The 12,449-nt window shown below is 37.6% G+C and overlaps 1 protein-coding gene across 3 annotated transcripts in view; it reads left to right on the forward strand.

Annotated features, from left to right (window-relative positions):
- Chrm2 (cholinergic receptor muscarinic 2) overlaps positions 1-12,449 on the forward strand; it is a 164,253-nt gene that overhangs the window by 2,769 nt on the left and 149,035 nt on the right. The window lies entirely within an intron of this gene.

Consider the following 12,449-nt stretch of genomic DNA (forward strand, 5'->3'; position numbering starts at 1 on the left):
AGCAGTCTTATGGTGGAGTGCTGGAGTGGCCTGCAACTTCCTTCTCTTTCTTGCAATTGGCATACTCCTAAATTCAGAGGGCTTCCCTCAAAGAATCAGCTGAGTTCATAAACTCCATGTTAACCAACTCTGGATTGTGGGGCAAAGGCGTTCACAGTGTTTTCTAAAGGCAATCAGGTGCATAAATATAAGCTGCCCCGATAAGTATAGGGTGGATATTTTCTTTTCATTGCTAAGCAATAACAGAGCTCTTGATACACTTAAATAGAATGCTCTCATAATCAGGCATTCCCGAGTCGTCTTGAAGAATATTGCAAGGACAATCATGACTGTAGGAATAAAACCAGTCGTTTTAGCCAAGACACACTTTCATGCAGAGAACTGTATTGGGCTGCAATTGAGAAAATGTACTTTTGAGACTGTGGTCAATTGTCGGGAGATCTTTGTGCCAACAATGTTATAGCTTTTCCTTAGAAAATGACAAAGAAGTCATGTTAGAGCCAGAGGAACTCAGATTGTCACCTTGTCATTAATAATGTGTTGAAGTTTTGGCAATATAATTGATAAACACCTTCACATCCACTCTATGGACTTTATGACACGAAATAATATTGTCAAAGAAGTTTAAAAATACCAAATTACCCCACCCCCCCAAATATCAGGAACCTCACCCCAGGTTTGTCTATTGCTTGAAAGTTCTGCTAATATAGTGGAGTGGACATAGGGGAAAGTTGAGTAGTAGGACTGAAAGTAAGAGTAGGCTGCCTGACAGATGTTTTGTCATCCTATAAAAGGAGAAATGATGTGTGCTTATGTAAGTGTGCCTGAGGGTGCCTGGAGGGGAACTGGAGGAAGAAAGTAGTTGGATTGCATTATCCCCATTATAGTTCAAGTGCATGAGGACCCAGAAAACATGGTTGCAGCTCTCAACTGTGGAAGGCAGATGTGGAATAGATTACCAGTTAAAATATAGGTGAATATCTTCCTACAATGAGCTTCCACAGGCAGCCATGGGGGGGGGTGCTAAACTGCTGTCTTTAAAAACAAAAATAACAAATTGCTCTAAAAGTGACTTATCTCTTTGTTTACCCAGACATCCCCCCGCCCCTCCCACACACACACACTCCTAAGCCAGGGACAATTTCCCAATTTCAATCTATAATAGCCCATCCCCAGGACTAAGGGCAGTGAGGGCTTGGGTATCTTAGAGGTGGGTACCCCGATGGCTGGCAAGAAGAGAACTAAAGTGTGAATGTCCAGTGGTCAATTTAGACTAAGCTGACTGATGAGAAGACTTGTTTTAAGATCAACAGTAACAGATAAAGTAGAAGGAGGTGAAGAAGAAGGAGGAAATGAAATGAAGAAGAAGAAGACAAAGAAGAAGAAGAGAAAGAAGGAAGTAGACAATTCAGAAGAGAATGAGAATGCAGGAGTGGAAAAGAGAAAATGGGAGAAAGAAAAAGGAAAAGCAAGCATAAGGGATTCTGTATAAATGACCATAATAGAGTGTGGTTCAGACTCAGCTGCTGACAGTGGTTTTGATATATCACTATGTGAAAAAATGATCCTAAGTATCTCCCCCTGTAACTACCCAGAGAGCCTTTTTCATCTGATCTTCCTTTTACTTAATTAGACTGACAAACAAGATGTCACGGAGTTTCCTTGAAGGACTGGTTTTCTTCATAAAAGTTACATTTCCACTGGTGTATTATTTTTGATCTCCATGCTAGTCCTCACAAGGACTCATATGTATAAAACCCTGTTAAAATTCTCCTTGTGACTAGTCACAACTGCCCATCATCTTTATCATATGTTTGTGCTCTGTTTCCTTTGGGTCACTGAGCAGATAGATGATCCAACACCTTTCACTAGGGGTCAGCAGTGCAAGCGTCCTGTCTGCACATCCTACGCTCTGCTGCATTCTCTTGTAGTATGTACATGTGTATATGCATTCTCCTCTCTGTGTGTATATGTGTGGGGGGGTAGATTATGGGAAGCAGGTCATCTTTCCTTAGGCACTTTCAAACTTTATGCTAAATCCCTGATACTTTCCTAAGCAGCTTACATGCATTATATTATCTGTCTTGCTACAAATCCTTACAATTTTAAATAGTGTCAAGCACATGCCAGGAACTTAATAAATCGTTGTTGAATGAGTAAATATGAATCCATTTACTCATTGCAACAATCCTAAAAGACAGATGCTATTTTCTTGATTTTACAGTGAAGGAAACCTGCAGTTACAGAGACTTTGTGATGACCCCCAAATCACATAGCTAGTATGTTGCAGCCCCAACATGTAAAACATCCTGCTGGACTCCCAGGGCTTTACTCCAGTACTGTGCTAATTGACTGTATACAGAGGCATATCTGGTATTTTGCTGTGTTCCGGGAAAGCACTGTAATATTCAGTTTCAATCATGCTCTCTCCATCCATTTAGTTCAACTCTGCCTTTTCTGATTAGATCCCCTACATTCGAGTTAAAAAGAATCAGTGCCAACTGGATTTTTAGTTGGCACAACATGCTTACTCTATTTAGTTAGTTATTATCCCTGGTGGAAGAAATCAAAGGCATTAAGACTGCCAGGCATTTTGCCAGGTGCTACATCTACCTCTCAGAATAACGTAGAGGTCTGATGTCTTCCAGCTGAACCCATGATAAGTAGATAAATGGACTTCCCCAATGTGAAACATGGGTACTGCACGAGAAAGTTCACAAGTCAATGTCCATTCTGGCTGTCTCTTTGTTGCATTTTGGTGAATGAGTTGCTCTCTATAATTTTTTCTTCTGACATTCTGGATCTGAGTTCCAATGACCTCCTTTAATTTTGATCAGACTTTATTGTTGACCTCCGCTTTGCAAGGCGCATGTAACTTTGTGAACTGCTATCAGCTGGGGAGGAGGCAGGGAAGTTATAGCTTTTACGCTATCTATTCTTGTCTTCATTTTATTTTCTTTTTTTTCTTCTCACATACTCGAGTTCCTTTTATACTATGACCTAAATCTACAATCATCTTAGCTGCCGCTGTTACCATGGTAATGTTTCATGGTAGATAAGGGTATACTATAAGAAGCAGTTTCTGTCATTACTAATGGAATTCTTTCCCCCTCAACCCTTCTCCCTCTAGCCAACCTTAATACGCCTAATGATGCCCTCTGGTGTTCAAAGGCAGAAAGTGCTCTGTTTGGTTATGAGGCGCTCATTGTTTAAAGCTTAGAAGACACTTTAATTTTCAATTTTAAGATAAAAATAAGATGAAGGTTAGTTAACATAGTTTAAACAACAATATTACAGAAAGATTTTCTGTTTCCTAAGTATTTTAAGTGCTGTTTACTATGCATAGGTCTAGAAAGTTCTATTTTCCTATGTAAGTATTCAGAACTTTCATGCTTAATACGGTTGCGAAATATCTTTATGGGAGACAGAGAGCTTGCACTGAGGTACTTCCAGTAGAATCTAGTAGAATAATCTATTTACTTTGGTCTGCGGACTTAAAAATTTGAAGTCTTCTGTCTTTAGAATGAGGAGAGTTTCTTGCTGGAAATGGCTAAACATTTTACTCTTCCTCTACTTTAATGAGCATATTTTTATTAATCACTCATGACCCAACAAATTGACATGAGGCTGACATGCTGAGAACACCTTTTCTTTCTTTCTCACTCCAAATTCTACAGGTTCTTCTACTTTAGTGGCAAGGGAGACGAGTGTGCTCTCTCTGGGGTGTCTCCAGAACTCCTCTCCCAAATGTCCATGGACAAAGAATTTTCAGATTTTCATTATGATGTTTGAACTGGCCCACCACTCTTCAGTCTCTCTGCGCTGCACCTTCTTCTCTCACTGCCAGAGTACCCCTTCTATAATGCAAAACAGAACATGTCATTCTCTTGTTAAAAATTCTCCAGTGATGGGAATGAACCTTCTCATCACTGATACAGTGAGACAATCTATCACTGATAAAGCCTCTCTTCCCTGCTGTGTCTTGACTCGCCATTTCTTTATTTTTGATCTGCAAAGACAGAACTCACAGTAGCTTAGCATCCTGACCCAGTCAGAGTAAATGCTAAACAAATACTAGCCAATGTGTTCTTTCTCACCATTTTCTTCCACCTCTCTATTTCTTCCCTTTCATTTAATTTATCAATGATGTTATCATTACAATAAACAGATTTTATTTATATTCAGAATCAATGTAGTAATAATATGGCATTGGTGTTTAATAGTCACTGTGATGTGTTTTAGAAGGGAAAGACAATGTTACTATTTTAAAGCATTCTATGGGTTTGAATAAATTGTTTTCCTGGATAAAGTATTTGAAAAATTAAAATACTTGTCAAATTTAGTTGACTTAATCTGGTACTGATCATAAAATAACAATTAGAGCTAAAATTTCAGTTTAAAGAAAATAGAAGAACAATGGACATATTTTTATTAGTAACAAAAAGCATGCATTTACAATACATTGGCAATAAGGAGATTTGATTTTTATTTTATACTTAATCTTATGCAAAAGGCTGAGAAGTGATAAGATAGAGTTTTTAAAATGGCTAACTGACTTTCTAACAAAATTTTTTGCATAGATGTTTATAACTCCATAAATATTCATAGTCCCTTTCTATTTTATTGTATAAAAATCTTTCTAGGCTACACACTAGCTTAGGTTCAGAGTCTAGTACGTGGAACAATGAAACAATAAAACTGAACATCTGTATTTGCAAGATAAATGAAAGCGAATGATTGAAGTGTGGTAGGGGTTGTGTCTGGAGTGACTTGCTCTCTTTCAGCTCAGGAAGGCAGGGTTTTTGTTTTGGAGGCTAGGAATCCACTTGCCCTTGGGTGGTGAGCTCTAGGCACACAGGAACACAGGTTTTCAACAGTCGACATTCGTAGCCTGTGCTTGAATGACAGGATTCTGAGAACTGGCTAAATTACTACTACCCTCTGAGGCTTTTTAAAGAGATAAATTCATAGTCTGAATACCTAGAATACTCTGTTCTTTTGAAAAGCTTATGAGACAGCAAGAAAACTCTCAGGAACGTAGATTTTAGCAGGTGTCTGATATGATCCCAAAGTGGGCAATAGTGGAGCCCACGTTAATAGTAAAAGGGTGCTTTAGAACTTACCAGACATTGGAGAGAGAGAGAGAGAGCAGATAGAATGCTCAGCCGTGAAATGTTCCTATAGGGCTTTATCATGAAAGCTCTGTCTCTCTTTATAGACTGTAAAGATCCAGTCAGAGAGATTGGTGTGGTCCAAACCCTTTCAATTTCTCAGATAGATTCCAGTGTAAGCAATGAATAACAATTCAGAACAGTCGTGGGTAGCAGTGTCTGTCTTCTGCATACCAGCTTGTTTACGTGCAGCTCAATTACCTTTCCATAGCTACATCCTTATATTTAGCCTTGGAAGGACCTTTGTAAGCCTTGTTTCAGTTCTTCACCTTCGGTGGTCCTTCTTTTTTTTTTTTTTTTCTCACAGATATTTTCCCAGACCATAAAATCCTTTTGATTCCAAAGCACCTCTGTGCTTCTCTCTGCATGGTGTCTAGGTTGATACTGGGAAGCACACAGGCAAGTACCTGTTCCCCTTCCTCTTTCTTTTCCCAGTCCCTCAGGGAGGATTCAGTAAGAGTGATAGAATTGTCTTCAGTTCTAAGGGGGGTAGATTGGATTATAATTGCTGTAAATATTCACACATTATGGTGACCCCAGGGGACAGACTTATCCAGTAAGCAGGAGGAATAGGAATGCTCTAATGATCATTTGTGAGGCTATGGTTCACTCTTGGTCAAGAAGACAATTCCCATTTTAATAAAGCAGATATGCTTTTCCTTATCAAACCAATAAACTGGAGCCTCTTATCTGTTGATTTATTAACTCTTCAAGGGTTCTTTATAGGGGTGAGTCAGTTATCTATAGAGTTAGCTGAAGACTAATTTTTTCTACATTTCATAAATGCTAAGCACAGAACAATTTGATTAGTAGTGATAATCAAATACATTGCGCACACAAATTTGTATTGTTGAACTAGATGGTGTTCTTTGTACCTTCCTTGAAACTCATTTGGAGGGAAGAGGTTTTTGCCGCAACTCACATGAGATAAATAGAATTTCTCTCTCATTTCCTAATTGAATTTTTTGGACTGCAATATTTGGCTTCATTTTAGGGAGAAGAAAATAAGTGGCCATAACGCCAAAGTAAGTTTTCCAGATAGATTCTTTGTTTTCTTGCTTTGTCCTCAGAATTACCTTTCTCTAAAATTCTGTCAATAAAATGGGCAGCTATATATCTACATGTGTAGACCCAGATAGCACTAGTCTCTTTCCCTGTGTGCTGAGTCCTGATGCTTCTGAAGGAGGGGTACTATGGATGACAAAGTCCCAGGCTGGTTTTATTTTTAAATGACCCTGATAGGATGTTTTCTGTGACTAAACATTTACATATTAGTGGAAATTTCTGATTTGTAACTAAGACAGTCTCCTGTTACAATAGTGACCCCACCACCCACACACACAGCAAAGCAAAGTAAAAAGCACAGCATGAAGTAAGAGTTTCTGTGCCATGCCTCTATGAAACTTTACAACTTTTGTCAATTCTTTCTTTCACTATATTGTTTCTATACCTCAAATCTACTCTATGTGGTACGCACTCATTATGTTTTCTTTATAAAGTTAATAGAAATTGGGTTTTATTTATTTTTTGACACTGAATAACTTGGTCTAAGTCTGCATCTGAAGCTATTTCCATCAGGACCACATCTAAGATGAAATAACAATTTCGAAGCCTTGCTCTTTTTGCTTTGCTTTGGTGTACAACAGGCACATTTTAAAGAGGGCTTCCCACTGAAAATTTGGCACTTGAGTCTGACAAAATCAAGGACCAAGAGAAAGGGAAGAGCAGTACCGAGCTAAGTCTCACCTGTAATCATAGTTCAGAAAATTACCTTATGGAAAAAACAGAGCTCTCATTAGAAGAATGACTCTGAGGTGGGGCTCATAACCACTGTGTTGGCCAGCAGCCTGGAGGAAGCCAATTTGTCCACTTCATATCTGGAAGTGATGGAGCATGAAAAGTCCCGCAGGAGCTTTTATGAGGCACAGAGGTGGAAGATATTTCAGCAAAGGCTTCTGGGTATAGAATTCCTCAGGCATAAAATATTTCACAGGTATTTATCAAAGGTTCGTGACATTTCTTTTGATTAGGGCAAAACAGAGTAGTGTGATAGTGCTATTATTTAGTCTCTATTTTATACAAAGGCTCCCAAAAGACTTTCTCTATAAAGCAATTGCTCTTATTTTAATGTTTACTTCTGCATTGCAAATACACAAATAAAAGGCTGAAGGACCTAATTGTTGGGAGGAGTAAAATGCCAGTAGACTAATTCTCTCCCTGTGTATGTTTCAATTGTCAATTCTTAACTGTTTATATACCCCAAGACTCCTGAGAGCCATTACTGTCTATTGGTAAATGTGAGTACCATCTAATTTTTGCTACAATTAATTGAAATTTCACACTCCTGTATTTCCATATCAGTCAATATTTTTTACATACTGACACTTTTAATCAAGAATTATCTTTCACAAGGGACTGGCAACAGGGCCCTAATTAATTGAAGTGATAATTGCTCTTCTCTCTCCCTTGCAGTTTGTCATTACATAACAACATTCTGCAGAAAATTCACTACCTCAGCATCTTCTCTAAAGGCTCCCACTTACGTGAAGACTCCTCAGCTTCTATCTCCAAGGGTTTTCCAAAATTTTTAATTAATTTTATTTTTTAGCAGTAAAAGGAGGTCATATTTGTTCCTGAGTGAGTTTTCTGCTTTAAACAAATAAATGGCATCTTTTTCATTATTGAAGTATCTAGATTAAATACCAGGGCTTGCTTCCATAAAAGGGAAAGAAGTTGTCAGACATCTCTCCTTTGATGTTCACTAGCTTGTTACTTTTTATCACAATATATGTACCTATGGTCCATCCCTCCTGGATCTGTTTTCTCTCCCCAAGTCCTCAGTTAGTAAATTGTTTGTACAGCAGTGTATACGGTTTGTTAGGTTCTCTGGGCTGCTGTGGTACCATTATTTCAGTAGACTTGGGATCTAGATTATACTTTGTAATTGGCAACTCTGCTGCCCTACCTCTTAATAGACATTGCTCCTCCACCTTTGTGTAGGCAATTCTTGGTATTTGGGATACCAAGAAATAATTGATGGTTTCTCTTTCAGAAATAATTGATGGTTGCTCTAAAATCATGCTGTAATTTCCCTAAATTCTCAGAATCCTGAGATTACTGTACCGTATATTGATAAAATTTTCTAAAGATGATATAATCCTTTTTGCTTCTCTAATTAAATTATTATTTATTTCTTTCATTTGCAGTGAACACTTAATTACATTTATGAATTACCATTTATCCCAAACCTATGTGGTCTTCTTTTTATTTCTAATATAACTGAAATGAGATCAAATATCAACAGGTCAGTCATGTAAGATTCAAGTTGCTTTTTCTCTCCTTACAATGTATAATTTTTATTGCTACATTAGGTTTTTAAAATAGACTTTATGTTTTGGAACAGTTTGAATTCACAAAACTAGAGTGAAAGATATGAGTGTTGTCACAGATTGCTGCCTCCCTACACACCAGGGAGCTTCACAAAGGAAATATCCTCTAGACAGTGATAGTGCTATCTTCTGAGTTTATCACTTCCATCAGGCATCCTTCTTGGTGTTGGACAAGCATATAACAATGAGCATTCATCAGAAGGATATGATACAGTGTACCTTCATTCCCAAGAAAGTCTTCTTCTGTGTCCCACCTATCAACCCACCTCCATTCCTGGCTATTGACCATCACTTCTCTGTACTTTCTTTCTCCAGTTTTACCTTTTCCAGAACACTGCATCAGCAGGATCATTAGCTTCTCTTTCATGATTTTCCCTGATAAGAAGTCATTTCGGTTCAGATAAGGAGAATAATCTGTTGTGCCAGTTTTCTCTGGAATTTAAAACTTTACCCTTTCCTTTCAATAAAATAAATTTACCCATACATTATAGACACATTCTTTCATATATATAATATTATTTTATTCTTATACTATATTTCCTCTAACCTTTCATTTCTATATTCTTAAACTCTGTAACTTTCTAATAGTAAGCAGAAATCTTGTGCTCTAAGTATTTTAACTCTCTCCATGTTATTCTTTCTGGAAGTAGCTTACCTCTATCACAGTGCTTAATAAGAATATGGCACTGCTACTTGCCATGATGTGGATCTTGTTAACTATTTCTCCACTACTATATTTCAATAATTCAAACAAAAATTGTTTACCAATTGTGGTGACTCTTCTGCTCCCTGGTGTTTAGCTGAGGAGTAGAGGATAAAGGACATCACATAGCTGAATCTTTTCCAGTTCTTTTTGTCAACTGATTTCCCAAGACTCAGCAGTCATGATAACAACACAGTTCAGTAAAATGGCTAAACACTTAAATGAAAGTTTCAATTATGAAAGAATTATGGCCCCTGAATGAAAGGCCACAAATTGGAATTTGTCTTACCAGTATCCCCATTTCTGTTCAGAAGCAAGAAGAGTCCTGAGGGATCATTTAACATTTCTCAGGACTGTGCCCTCTTCTTTACTGTCAGTCTGCAGGCAGATTGACGCAATTTGATAATTTGGTGTAGCCATTCTGATCATTTGACTTGTGATTTGAATTAGATAACTAATGATATCATTAGACAACGTATGACATAACTTTAACTTGACTTTTAACACCTCACTAGGTCATACTTTTAGCTAACTTTTATATTCAAATCCTTCATAGGTATGGTAAAATTCCTATTGATTATGTATGCTTTTGTTAGAAGAAGCCTACTGCATAAGGATAGGAGTAATATGTTTTCTTTCTTTTAAAATTTATTTTACTTTTCCTCCTTTTCAGCATTGAATCTATTTCTAATCTTAGCACAGAGATAAACTCAGTAAAAATTATCTAATGATTATTTTATGCCTTTGTCTGCCAAAAGTTCTATGTCTCCTACTACCCCAGTATACTTCTGTTGTTTCTATAATGTTAATTATCCCTTGAAATAATATAAGAGAATCTGTAAAGTTTCCCTTTTGGGAAAGTTTTCCCTCAAGATACATTTTCCCACATAGAAAACCAACATTCTTTTGGATATATGCCTAGGAGTGGTATGGCTGGATCTTGAGGAAGCATTATTCCTAGTTGTCTGAGAATGCGCCAGATTGATTTTCAGAGTGGTTGTACAAGTTTACATTCCCACCAGCAGTGGAGATGGGTTCCCCTTTCTCCACAACCTCTCCAGCATGTGTTGTCTCTTGAGTTTTTGATCTTGGCCATTCTGATGGGTGTAAGGTGAAATCTCAGGGTCATTTTGATTTGCATTTCCCTGATGGCTAATGACGTTGAGCATTTTTTTAAGTGTTTCTCTGCCATTTGATATTTCTCTATCGAGAATTCTCTGTTTAGCTCTGTTCCCCATTTTTTAATTGGATTACTTGGTTTGCTGCTTTTCAGCTTCTTTAGTTCTTTTTATATACTGGATATTATCCCTCTATCAGATAAAGAGGGCCTCTGAAAGGCTCTGTCCTGCAGACTATCAAAGCAGATGCTGAGACTTATGGCGAACTGTTGGGCAGAGTGCATGGAATCTTATGAAAGAAGTGGGAAATAGTAAGATCTGGAGAGGACAGGAACTCCATAAGGAGAGAAACAGAACAAGAAAATTTGAACACAGGGAACTTTTGGACTCATACTCCAACCAAATACCATGCATGGAGATAACCTAGAACCCCTGCACAGATGTAGCCAATGGCAGTTCAGTGTCCAAGTGGATTCCATAGTAATGGGAAGAGGGACTGCCTCTAACATAAATTGATTGGCCTGTTCTTTGATCACCTCCCCCTGAGGGGAGAGCAGCCTTATCAGGCCACAGAAGATGACAATGCAGCCACTCCTGATGAGATTTGATAGACTAAGATCAGGAGGAAGGAGAGGGGGACCTCCCCTATCAGTGGACTTGGGGAGGGGCATGCGTGAAGAAGGGGGAGGGAGGGGTTTATGGGGGGATACAAAGTGAATAAAGTATAACTAATAAAAGTTAAAAAAAAAGAATACCAATACTCCATTCAAACTTCAGCAAAAATTTTTTTAGGCAGTCCTTGTAGGTATATGATAGGATCATTTGTTTAAGCTTAATCTATTCTATCTCAAGCACATGAATTTGCAACAGGACAAAACTTCTCAGTGTCTGTACATTGCATTGCATGGTCACCATGTGTTTGAAATAGCACACATTTCTCCCCAGTACTAGGGACAGATTTAATATCATTTCTTTTTATAAACAGCAATTTTGATCATGAAATCATGTACTCTGCTAGGTAATGATAAAATTGGAACATTCATTTATTTTTGCTTCTATTCATTTATTTAATAAATAATTGCTAAACATGTAATTTTTTTTTACAAAACTGAGTTCATTCTGCAGCTAATCTCTCTGACCCAACTTGCACTCTATCATATATCAACAGGATAAGAAAAAAATAAATGTTTATTTAAATCCTGGCTTCCACTATCTGTGATGGAGAAACTTTGCATTTATTGATATTAGCTTTGCTGTGACTGTCCTTAGCTGCACAAGGATCGTCCTATCTGATAGGGGCCTTCAGTATGTACTAGGAGCCTAAGAAGAGAAGATCCACACAGTTCTCTTTGATTTATGATCTACGTATGTCTTAAACAAAATAAACACGTGGCAAAATATACCAATTTTATATGCTTTTGTTGAAACCTTATGTTTTACCTCCATCTACATACATTCAGGAAATCAGAAGAGTGCTCATTATGGTCTAGTCTGATACTTCTGTTTCACAGTTAAACCTATTATGAATAAGAATCAGCAGTGGGTTTAAAACACATGTTCACAACATTGGGATCAGGTTTGGGGTTTCTGAACACTTTGGCATCCAACCCGTAATCACTGCCATCATCACTCTGACTGCCTCTATGGAATATGTTGCTCACAGAGTTTTAATCTTAGACATCAGTTCTTTCCAAGAAAGGTCTGGTTCCCTAAAGCCCCCTTGTTTTAGTTCCTTGTCTGTGTAGATCTTATTTTTAATTTTCAAATTACTATCCCTCTATATCTGATGGCTTAGCAAGGTGACCCATGATTTGAAAATGGTGCTATTTTTATTGGCAATGTGTGAGTTAATTAGTGATTTTAAAACTTTAATGGCAGGTAAGAAATGGTGCCAGTGCATCAGAGCCTGTGTTGGTGGTTGCATCGTGGATTTCATGCTACAGAAAGTCAACCCCGGGTCGACACGATATCCTAATCTTTTTATTCATTTTTGTGACTTTTTAAAAAAAATATTTATTTGTTTATTTATTACGGTTTATTCACTTTGTATCCCAGCTGGAGGGAGAAA

Source organism: Meriones unguiculatus, chromosome 3 (assembly GCF_030254825.1).
Source record: "Meriones unguiculatus strain TT.TT164.6M chromosome 3, Bangor_MerUng_6.1, whole genome shotgun sequence".
Classification (NCBI taxonomy): Eukaryota; Metazoa; Chordata; class Mammalia; order Rodentia; family Muridae; genus Meriones; species Meriones unguiculatus.